The following is a 9,928-nucleotide window of genomic DNA, read 5'->3' on the forward strand; positions in this document are numbered from 1 at the left end:
ATACATGTTATGTATAACTGGCTTTTGGAGTACTGTTTGTTCTAATATTATTTATTATACCCTACCCCCCCAAACCGATGGGATCTGAGCTTCGGCTATACAATAATATGAAGCAGCTTTCCGAGGACAGATGTGGTATGAGGGAAAATGAACACACTCCACTTATCGACTTTAAATTCTCTTCCTGAAGCTTCTTCTACTTTTCTTTTTTTAATTACTACTATTACTACTAATAATCATCAATACTAGAGCCTGCTATACATGTTTGCATGTAACTCCTAGGCAATCTCCAATGTTTTATATTGTTTTGTTTGATTTTAAATTTTTTAAAATGTGATTTTATGATGTATGTTTTAATTTGTTAGCTGCCCTGGTGGCCCTTATGATGACAGAAATGTGGGATATAAATTCTGTTAATCAATTAATTATTAACCATACATCCTGGACATGTGTCCTTCCAATGTTACTCAGCTGGAAAGGGAGCAAAGACAGTTCGTGCTGCAGTCAGAGCTGCAAAACCCAACCCTCGTCCGGCCCTCGCAGGGACGAGGTTGAGGTGCGGGCTGCCTTAGGAAACTGCTCCCTGAGCGGGACCTGAATGGCGCTCGAGGAGGATCACCGGGGCTGGCACAGCCGTGCTCCTTGGTTTCCTGGGTGAGTTGCAACCTTCCTGCAAGGGAAACAGACACATCGGGATGGTCTTATCCTGTGAGGGAGAAAGTCAAGGGGGTGAGCACCCTCCAGCAACAGGGAGTGACAAACACCCAGTCAACCCAGCCTGTGGCCACACAGAGGCCCCGGCTGAGGGAGTCTGAACAGAGCCCCCAAATGGGTAGCTGGTGCCCCCCCCCCAATGGCTGCATCAAGAGCAGTTTTCTGGGCAACTGTCTCCACAGCAGTCAGGCGCTGCCGCTCCCCCCCCCCCCCCCCGGCAAGCCTCACCTGCAGAGGTTGGTGTTCGGGAAGGTTTCAGGTGAGAGGGCAGCTGGCACAGATGAGCAAGCCAGGGTAGTCACTGCCCCATCTCCTTCTTACCTGTCATTGCTCCCTCACCCCTTCCTATCTGACACTCCAGTGTCAGATAACCTGCAAGGGGACTTGGGTGGTTGTTATTAGTCAGACATTCTGGACTTTGCTCTTCTTTCCTTGGGTGAAGAGTGCTCTCAATTTTCTGCTGAATCACCCCAGTGCACTCATGGCCCACCACCATGAGTACACACTCTCCCACCTTGTGCACAAAGTCCCTGTAGCAGGGGGCTGCCGGGCAGAGCCTCTGGCCCCCTTCCTACTTACTTGAGTATTGGCAACATAGCTGGAGGTTATGTAGGGTGTCTGGGCAGCTGATTGGGCGTGGGGAGGGAGCTCGCCCACCCCAGAAGCGCACACGGATTGATCCCCATGGTAGTTGCCATCCTATGCCCTATTTGGGCTGCGTAAACAGGGCTGGGCGCTGGAAGGGTGGCCTGAGTTTTCCCAGTCAATGGGCACCTATGGGCTACGCTACCTTTTTTCGTGGCATAACTTGCCGCCGCTGCAGGGGGCATTCTTGGGCCTGGGGCAGCTTTGGAAGCCCACTAACTCACGGCCTGCCCCCACCCCGCCCCCTTCAGCACCAGCATGGGAACTTGCGCCACTCTTCCGCCTCTGGTGTACCCACTGGCGGCAGCCCAGCCACGGTGGCACACTTTGGGTGGCCACCAGCAAAAAGGGGGTTACGTCCACATAAGTGCTATTTACGCCTGCGCAAGCCTTCGTTCTCTCCCTGTGCGCTTTCCATTCCCCCACTTAGGATTGCACAATTAATGACTATTACAGTTGTACTGATCAATCAAAACCCCTGATGTGTTTCCTGGTTCTTCAGCAAGTTATTCTGAGAAAGCAGGTCTAGGAAATCAGTTGTAGGGATGTCACCTAGCAAGCGAACTGTTTATCTTTGCCTTTACAGCATCACAAAATTGGCATGATTTTCTAAGATATTAAGGCAGCTCAGACTTCAGCTCACGTGTAATACATTTTATACACAGAAAATAGCAGAAGGCCCATATCCCCCCATATATTTTTTACTTTAGGAAGGAGGCAGAGCTGAGCATTCTTTATTGCATTTTAACATGGGGAAGGGGAATCACATTTAAGAAGGCACACAAGAGTAAAAAATTGTTTGTGATAGTAAGGATTTAAAGTTTCAAGTGTGTTCCTTTAAATGCTTGGTAAGTTGCAGAAGAACAAAGGGGGATGAAAGGGGGGGATGAGTGAGTGAGGTTGTCGGTTGGAGAGTGAGGTACATATAAAAAAAATAAGAGGAAAGTAGAATACTTAAGAGAGGACATATTAGAGGCTAGAGGGAGTCAAGTCCTAATATTGTTAGGGTATTATAAGGTGTGAGAGGAAGAAGCTGACAAAAGCCCGAGTTAAAAAGGAGAGTAACTGAGCAAAATAAAATAAAGACCGGACAAAGTACATGCTGAAGAGAAAGGAGGATTTGAGAGAGAGGAAGGATTGTGAAATGAAACAACTCAGTCCAAAGTTATTAATATTATTTACTCAAGAAAAGTTGCTAAACATCCTGAAACCAATAAGCTTCTTGTACAAATCAAGTTTTATTTTATTGTTGAACCTAGAGTCATATGCTATTACCATACGACATTCTCATCCTCAGGTCCACATAGTCCAACAAAGGAGCTGTGAAGCTTGGGCACAAACAATATTATGGGAAAGGTCAATCCGATTGGAATTAAATTCCTGGTGGCAGCGTTACAAACTCAGTGAGACAGAGAAATAACAAGACTGTTAAAGACACACCATATCTAAGCACACAATTAAAAACAGAGTAGTCGTGAGTTGTGACACTGATATTAAGAGAGATCTCTGAATTGTTAACACACACTCAATCTCAAGCTGTTTTGGCTAACTGTTCTTGACAAAACTGTCAACAGTGCTTGTTCATCTCAATTGTTTTCCAGTCAGCACTTCTCACAGAAAAGTCAGTTGCATGTAAACCCCATGGAATGAAATCCATTTTGTGTTGGAAGAAGCAACGCCTGGTGTACAAAGAGAAGAAGACCCTACAGGGGGCAGCAAGGGCTAGTCAGACAGGAACGCGAGGACAGCAGCACCTCTCTCTCTATTGTGTGTCATTTCCTTGTCTTGTCTCCCGATTGGTACTCTCAGGGCAATATCCTGCTTCGCGAATCTCAGAACTGTAATGGAGAGCCAAGCTGTAAGACCAGAACGCCTACATTTCCCATCAAAACTTGAGGGAAGCTGACAAGTGTCCAACCTGTGTCAGGCGTCACTTGTAGCTTGGCTCTCAGTGTGCCATCTTGCAGCCTTCTAAGCACAGTGACTTCAATTGATATTACAGCAATGGCTATACAGCAATGGGAGATACTACAGCAATGGATTCCTCTTAGGAGTCAAAAGAGAGATTGTGTGTGAGAGTGCTTTAATTACAAGATTTCCGCAGAATTTCTGCGAAGGAAAGGTGGTCGGGCGGGGCTAGGTTACATAACCACCAGTATTCTATACTGGAAAAACGGAGTCTTGTGTGTGCAGTTGGACCCTTGCCCTGTTGGCCTGCAGTGAAAAGATGCTAAAAGACTCCTACGTATTAGCCTAATCTGATCTTCAACAGATCCCACCTGCAGCCTAGATCCAGAGGAGTTAGCCGTGTTAGTCTGTAGTAGCAAAATCAAAAAGAGTCCAGTAGCACCTTTAAGACTAACCAATTTTATTGTAGCATAAGCTTTCGAGAATCAAGTTCTCTTTGTCAGATGCATGATCCAAACTGGTCAAATACAGAAGAGGATGAAGAGGTATGGTCCAAAATTCACCACAACCATCCCAGTCATGTCATTCAGCATATGAAGATTAGCTCTAATTTTTACACCTACCTATTATCTAATAAACACATTTTGCTACAGCACAAATATTTGGGTGGGGCAGTGTTATTTGTCAATCTAAAAGAAGTGAGACATTGAAACCCCAGAGAATAGAGTGGTTGTGCTCTGTTCCTTGAACTCCAGCGGCCTGGATTTTGCTGAGATAAGCTGCTGTCAAAAAAAGAAAAAAAAGCACAGAAGGCCTGAGCTTTGAAGTAGCATTTCTTATGCATGTATTCTCTGGAGACTATTGCTAGCAACTGTATGCTTTGGGAAAGCTGATAACGAGTAAAATTCTGGTTCAGGTTCATACAGACAGTTCTGGGCGGAAGTTATTGACAATAAACTGACCACAATAGGGTTTAACCTTTTTAAAGAAATTAACAAATACATCTCTTACACTGAAGTTATGTTTTTATGTATCATAAACCTCATTACAGCATACCCCAAGACATTTTGTATACATGGACATATAACTTTTGAAACAACCATTGGTGTTCAGACTGCCTGAACATGTGATTATTTACATAGCATAGGTTTATTAACAGCTATTGCAATGGCAACTAAATAGAACCTCCATGTTCCAAGGCAGCGCATCCCTCAATACCACACCCCAGCAATAAATGACAGGAGGAAAAGGCCCTAGCTGTGGATGTCCAGAGACCTCTTCCTGGCCATTGCTGGAGTAGATCTGCAGATTGGAAATTTGTGCTTAAACAGAAGCCTTTTAAATAGAAGATCGATCCAAACGCACGCTCTGAATCCAAACCCACGGAGCCTCCCTACAACGGGGGATGACACAATATCACAGAAAGTCAGCAATATCTCAACGTGCGTCAAAGCCAGTTAGGTTTAGATATGGCCTGCCTGAACCATTCGTGCTTCAGCATAGCATTTTTTTGATCCAAGATTAGCAGTAGATGAGTTAATTTATCATCGTATGGGGATTTAGGAGGCAATTCCCTAGTCCCCATAATGGCCAGTTGTGTTGCTGCTGTAGAGTTAAGATGTTAATATTCCTTTTCATATAAGGGTTTTATAGAATTGTATACTTTTAATCCATATATTCTCAGAATGAATTAATAGTGCAGAGAGCTATATTTTTGCACACACAAAAAACCCCTCCCCCTTTACTCTCACTGTTCAACTTTTGCTGAAAGCTGTTTTCAGAGAAGATAAGGTAAAACCAAGGCTGAAATGTTTCTCTTTGGTAGTTGTCTAGGGAACTTGATAAGACCGCATTCTTTAGGCTACTGTCTAATGAGAAGGGAGATACAAGAAGAGCACATTCACTCCCTGCATCTATACCTCTGGATTCTAAAGTTTGGAAGTCTGCAAAAGTGAGAAATTCAAAGTCAGAAAAAGGATAGTGACCAAATAAGGGGAAAAGTTACATTGATAGATGCACTATCGCCAGACTAGCTAAGAGACCTGAGTAGTAGCCAATTAAAATAACTATAGAGATCAGATGTATGTAAAGGACCAATTGCAAACTGTTCAGCAGGTAGTTCCTTTTGTACTAGAAAAATATCTTTAAAACTGCCGGTAAGCTTTATGTTCTCTGGTACACTTCGCTCTTTATTGAAGCTGTACCCAATATTGCAATATTAATAAAAATCCTTGAAGCAGGTTCTTGTCTGTCTCCTCTTCTGAAGAATCTGGGTAAGGGCAGAAGCACTGTTTGTGTAACACTGCAGGCGTACCTACAAGCGGGAGGTAAAACAGGACTGTATTGGTCCTATAGCAATGCTCCCCCAGGGCTACAATATTTGTGATTCTAGTGGATTGTGTCATGGTTGCAAGGTTAGTTTGATCACAAAACAATGTTTTAAACTTTAAGAAAGCAAGGTTTTCTTTCATAGTTATTTAAATATGATGATTCAAGATGAAGGAGATCTTTGTTACTAAGCTATTGACTGAAATTGCAGAGATATCTGCAGCTGAAGCAGCTAAATTCAGTCGGAGGCGTTCATTGAGGCATGGACAAATCACACAATAGACACATTTTGTTCACACTTGATCCAAAAATATTGAACAAATATAAAAATAAATTAATTAAAATAATAAATTAATAAATTAAAATAAATGAGTGCACAGGCAGAGCCACGCTTCTTTAACATGCATTAGTTTCTAGAGAACACCTGTAAAACTATATTGTTGGAGTTTTTGGATGATCTTATGATTAATAAATAACCTTGCATCTTATTTATTCCAAACCTCCCACTTTCTGTGCACCACTCAGAATATCTCAAACTGTAACAAACCTGGCTTCAAGGTTACAACCAGTTACTGCCATTAGATATTAATGTGGCTGAGGGTCAAGCTACACATGCAAGTTTTTAAAGAATTGGGTCTGGGTTCCCCAGGTCTAACTCAGGTTCCCTGCAGCCACAGACCTGCTTTGGGGGATGGCTGTTAAAAAATAAAGTAGAATCCAAACAGCCTCAGACTGCCTCTGCAGGGGGTGGAGGGGCTCCTCCCTCCCCTCTCAAGCTGCTTCCCCACTCAAGCCCTTTCAAAATGGCAAAAGAAGAAGGTTTTCCCTCTGTTTACTGCTCCATGTGTCCACATGGAGCAGAAGAAGCATGGAAAAAGCTCCCTCCCTTGCCATTTTGACATGGAGAAATGGCCCGGAGGAGACAGCCCCCCCCCCCCGCCCACCGTGCAGGCATTTCCGAGGCCATTTGGGTTCTCCTTTTTTCAAAACAGCCATTCCTCGCAGCTCCTGTGTGGCTGGAGGGAACCTGAATTGGGTTTGGGGACTCAGCTCTTTAAAAGCTGGCACATACAGCTTGACCCTGAGAGAACCCGGCATGTGAAGCCTATTTTCAATAGTACTATTTTCAGAACCTAGAACATGGCTAAGTATATGGGCTAGAGGAGGTCTAGAGAAAAAAATGCCCCGTCCAGAAGCTTAATGCATGCAAATGGGCAGGTGAAGGGAGGTAAATATTATCACCCAGTAAATAATATTCTGTTAAGCCTCTATTAAAAGAACAAGACATACCCCTCCCCCCAGGTTTTTCGCATTTAAACCCCGCCGGCTTGCTTGGGCTGCCTGGCTGGGAAGTCCCTGCCAAGCAACTGAAGCCAGGATTTAAATGCCCCTTTCTGTGCCACTGCACAATGGCACGGAAAGGGCATTTAAACCCTGCTGGTTCGCCTTCACTGCCTGGTGGAGAAGTCCCTGCCAAGCAGCTGAAGCCGGGGTTTAAATGCCCCTTTCTGTGCCACTGCGCAGCAGTATGGAAAGGGCACTTAAACCACACCGGCTCACTTGGGCTGCCTGGCTGGGAAGTCCCTGCCAAGCAGCTGAAGTGCAGGAGTTTAAAATTTAAAGAGCCCCTTGCTGCGGAGCCTTGCACAATGATGTCACTTCCAGGAACTGACATCATTGTGCGGTCCCAGGAGTGCGCATGAGCTTTGTGTGCGTGCATGTAGGGTAGCCACCTCCTGCAGAGAGTTGCCCCAAGTGCTGGCAACCTCTACATTGAGTTCTACTACCTGTTTCCCCAGAAAAAAAGCCCTGCTTCCCGATAAAGACTTTCCAACCTAATGTTACTCTCAGTTTTTATAGTGTGAGAAAAAAATTGTAAGCCCTTGTTTGGTAAAGTCAAATTTCTGAATAAATTCCTGCTCTGCTGCCTCACGTACCACATGTCTACCCAAATACAGCTGTTTGAAGATGGCTACTCTGAGGTCTCTGATGGAATGGCACGTTAAAGTATTCGCCTCCAGGTCTTTTAGGATCTGTACCCTTTATGTCAGATTTATGACTGATCTTTTTCCTCAAAGACAGGTCTGTCTGCCCAGCACAAACTACTGGTGCACATTTTCTGCAAGAGACGGCATATGTAACGTTGGTCAAACCAGGCATGTCAGCATCTCAGATGCTGTGGATCGAGCTGCATATCGTGTGCACAGGCGCACCTCAGAAATGTGTAAACGGATTTCTCCAAGGAAGATTTGGAACTGCAGAGTCCGTGGAATGTGACTGTGATTCACACAGTAAATGCTGCTGCAATAAACCTGCACAATGACCTTACGTGTGCATTACTACCATTATTACATTGACAACTTCACTTCACGAACAGTGTCTCCATGATCTAGAATGAGTTCCTTCCAGCTATGAAACACTAATGAACGCTCTGTGTCAGGTATCTCCGGCTGGGCTGGTGGTGGTGGAGAGCAATCGACGTGCTTGATCAGCGCCTCTAAAGGGCTCCCTCACTTTTTACATCAGCTAACAATACAACTTTTGCATCACTTTAATTGTCAAACAACACAAATGTTCTTCAGAAACTGTACCTTTTTTCTCCCAGGCATATTTTGCGACTGGTTGCACATTTTAAAAGCCACTGTATAAGGCCGTTTCCACACTGCTGGTCATTCCCCCCTATACCTGCTTTAAGTGTGTGTTTTGCTGAGTCGCTCCAAAAACTCAGCCTCCATACACACACCCAAAAAGCGCTTACTTGCTCTTTGAGGTCACAGGACAGCCTCCAGAGTTTGTACAAAAAACGGTTTGGGAGGGGAGGTCAAGCACTTTCATCATCGTTGCCCGCCTCCCTTTCAAATGTTATTTTTTACTCTGCACATACACGATCGCATGCTGAGCGCTTCGGGGGAGGAGCTGGGCAGTGATTGGCAGATTCCTCACAGCACTTTAACCATCCACATGCCAAAGAACGCAGAAGAAGCGCTCTGTCAGCCTGTGGCAAAAGAAAAGATCAGGGCAAGTGCAGTCTCAGAAAAAAAGCCTAAAAATGGTAGGAAAACAGTTTGCAAATGCTTTGCAATAGGAGACATCTGGAATCGTGGGGGGAAACCGCCAGTGTTCCGTGAGTGGGCCGTGCCTATAAGGACATGTGGAAACAGCCTAAAACAGACTCACAACCTAAGAATGAAGTTCTCCTGTGCTTCAATTTCTTTCTTTTGTTCTCTTCAGTTTTGTTCCTTTTCTAAGAGCCAAGCTACAAGTGATGACTTACACAGGTTGGACCCTTGTCAGCTTCCCTCAAGTTTTGATGGGAAATGTAGGCGTCCTAGTTTTACAGCTTGGCTCTCCATTACAGCTGCAAGACCAGGATGCCTACATTTCCCATCAAAACTTGAGGGAAGCTGACAAGTGTCCAACCTGTGTCAGACGTCACTTGTAGCTTGACTCTAAGTCTCTCTCGGGACCTTTTCCCCAAGCTTTTTTCCCCATACGAAAACAGTGTGGAGAGGAGATATTTCCCCATTTTTGCTGCTCCATGTGGAGGGGGAGACAATCCAAGTAAAAAAAGCAACTCCCAATAGAAGTATCCAGCCAAGTCGAAGACAATTAAGATAACTAATTACAAAAGTGGATGGAAGCTGAAGTAGAGCTCAGTGTTTGTAGAAATGAGATGTGTTGGGGGATTATTTGACACAGGCATGTATTACCACTAAAAAAGTAAAAACCACTAAAAAAGTAAAAACCACTAAAAAAGTAAAAAACACAGCAGAAAGCAGAAATAGAGCAAGCCATCGCATAGGATATCTGACTAGGAATTGGCCTGCCATGAATAATGCACAGAGGTTCAGAGGCTTGGAAAAGCAGAATGCTGAGTTAAAAGAAAAACGTTTATCTGCGGCAGAGTTGTGGTGATTCCGCACACGTTGGACAATGCACTTCCAATCCTCTTTATAGATCATTTGGAATGGATTTTTTTGTGTGCGGAACAAAAAATCCACCTCAAATGATTGATAAAGTGCATTGAAAGTGCATTATCCAACGTGTGCGGAGTCAGCCTTGGATTCCACCTAGCACAAACAGAGCTATCCTGAACGAAGAGGGACTGGCCTACTTCTTCCCTCCCATGGTAGCCTGTCCATGAAATCATCCCGAGGGGGCAGGTCAATAGGTCCCTGGGAGAAGTATGATAATCTTGTATTCTGAGTGGCCATTTTAATTATGGATCGAATAGTTAATTAGATTGTCAGGTATGTAATCGTATTTTGATTTTTATGGATTTTCTGAAGAAAGAAAGAGAGATTGCATGCTAGTTACCTAGGTAGGAAAAACA

General features: G+C 44.3%; 1 long non-coding RNA gene across 1 annotated transcript; it reads left to right on the forward strand.

Annotated features, from left to right (window-relative positions):
* The first annotated feature begins 492 nt into the window (after positions 1 to 492).
* Positions 493 to 7,923, forward strand: LOC129334792 (uncharacterized). The gene is made up of 2 exons (XR_008597536.1): positions 493 to 654; positions 7,674 to 7,923. It is a non-coding gene; the product is annotated as an uncharacterized LOC129334792 (long non-coding RNA).
* Positions 7,924 to 9,928: the final 2,005 nt, after the last annotated feature.

Source organism: Eublepharis macularius, chromosome 8, assembly GCF_028583425.1.
Source record: "Eublepharis macularius isolate TG4126 chromosome 8, MPM_Emac_v1.0, whole genome shotgun sequence".
Taxonomy (NCBI): Eukaryota; Metazoa; Chordata; class Lepidosauria; order Squamata; family Eublepharidae; genus Eublepharis; species Eublepharis macularius.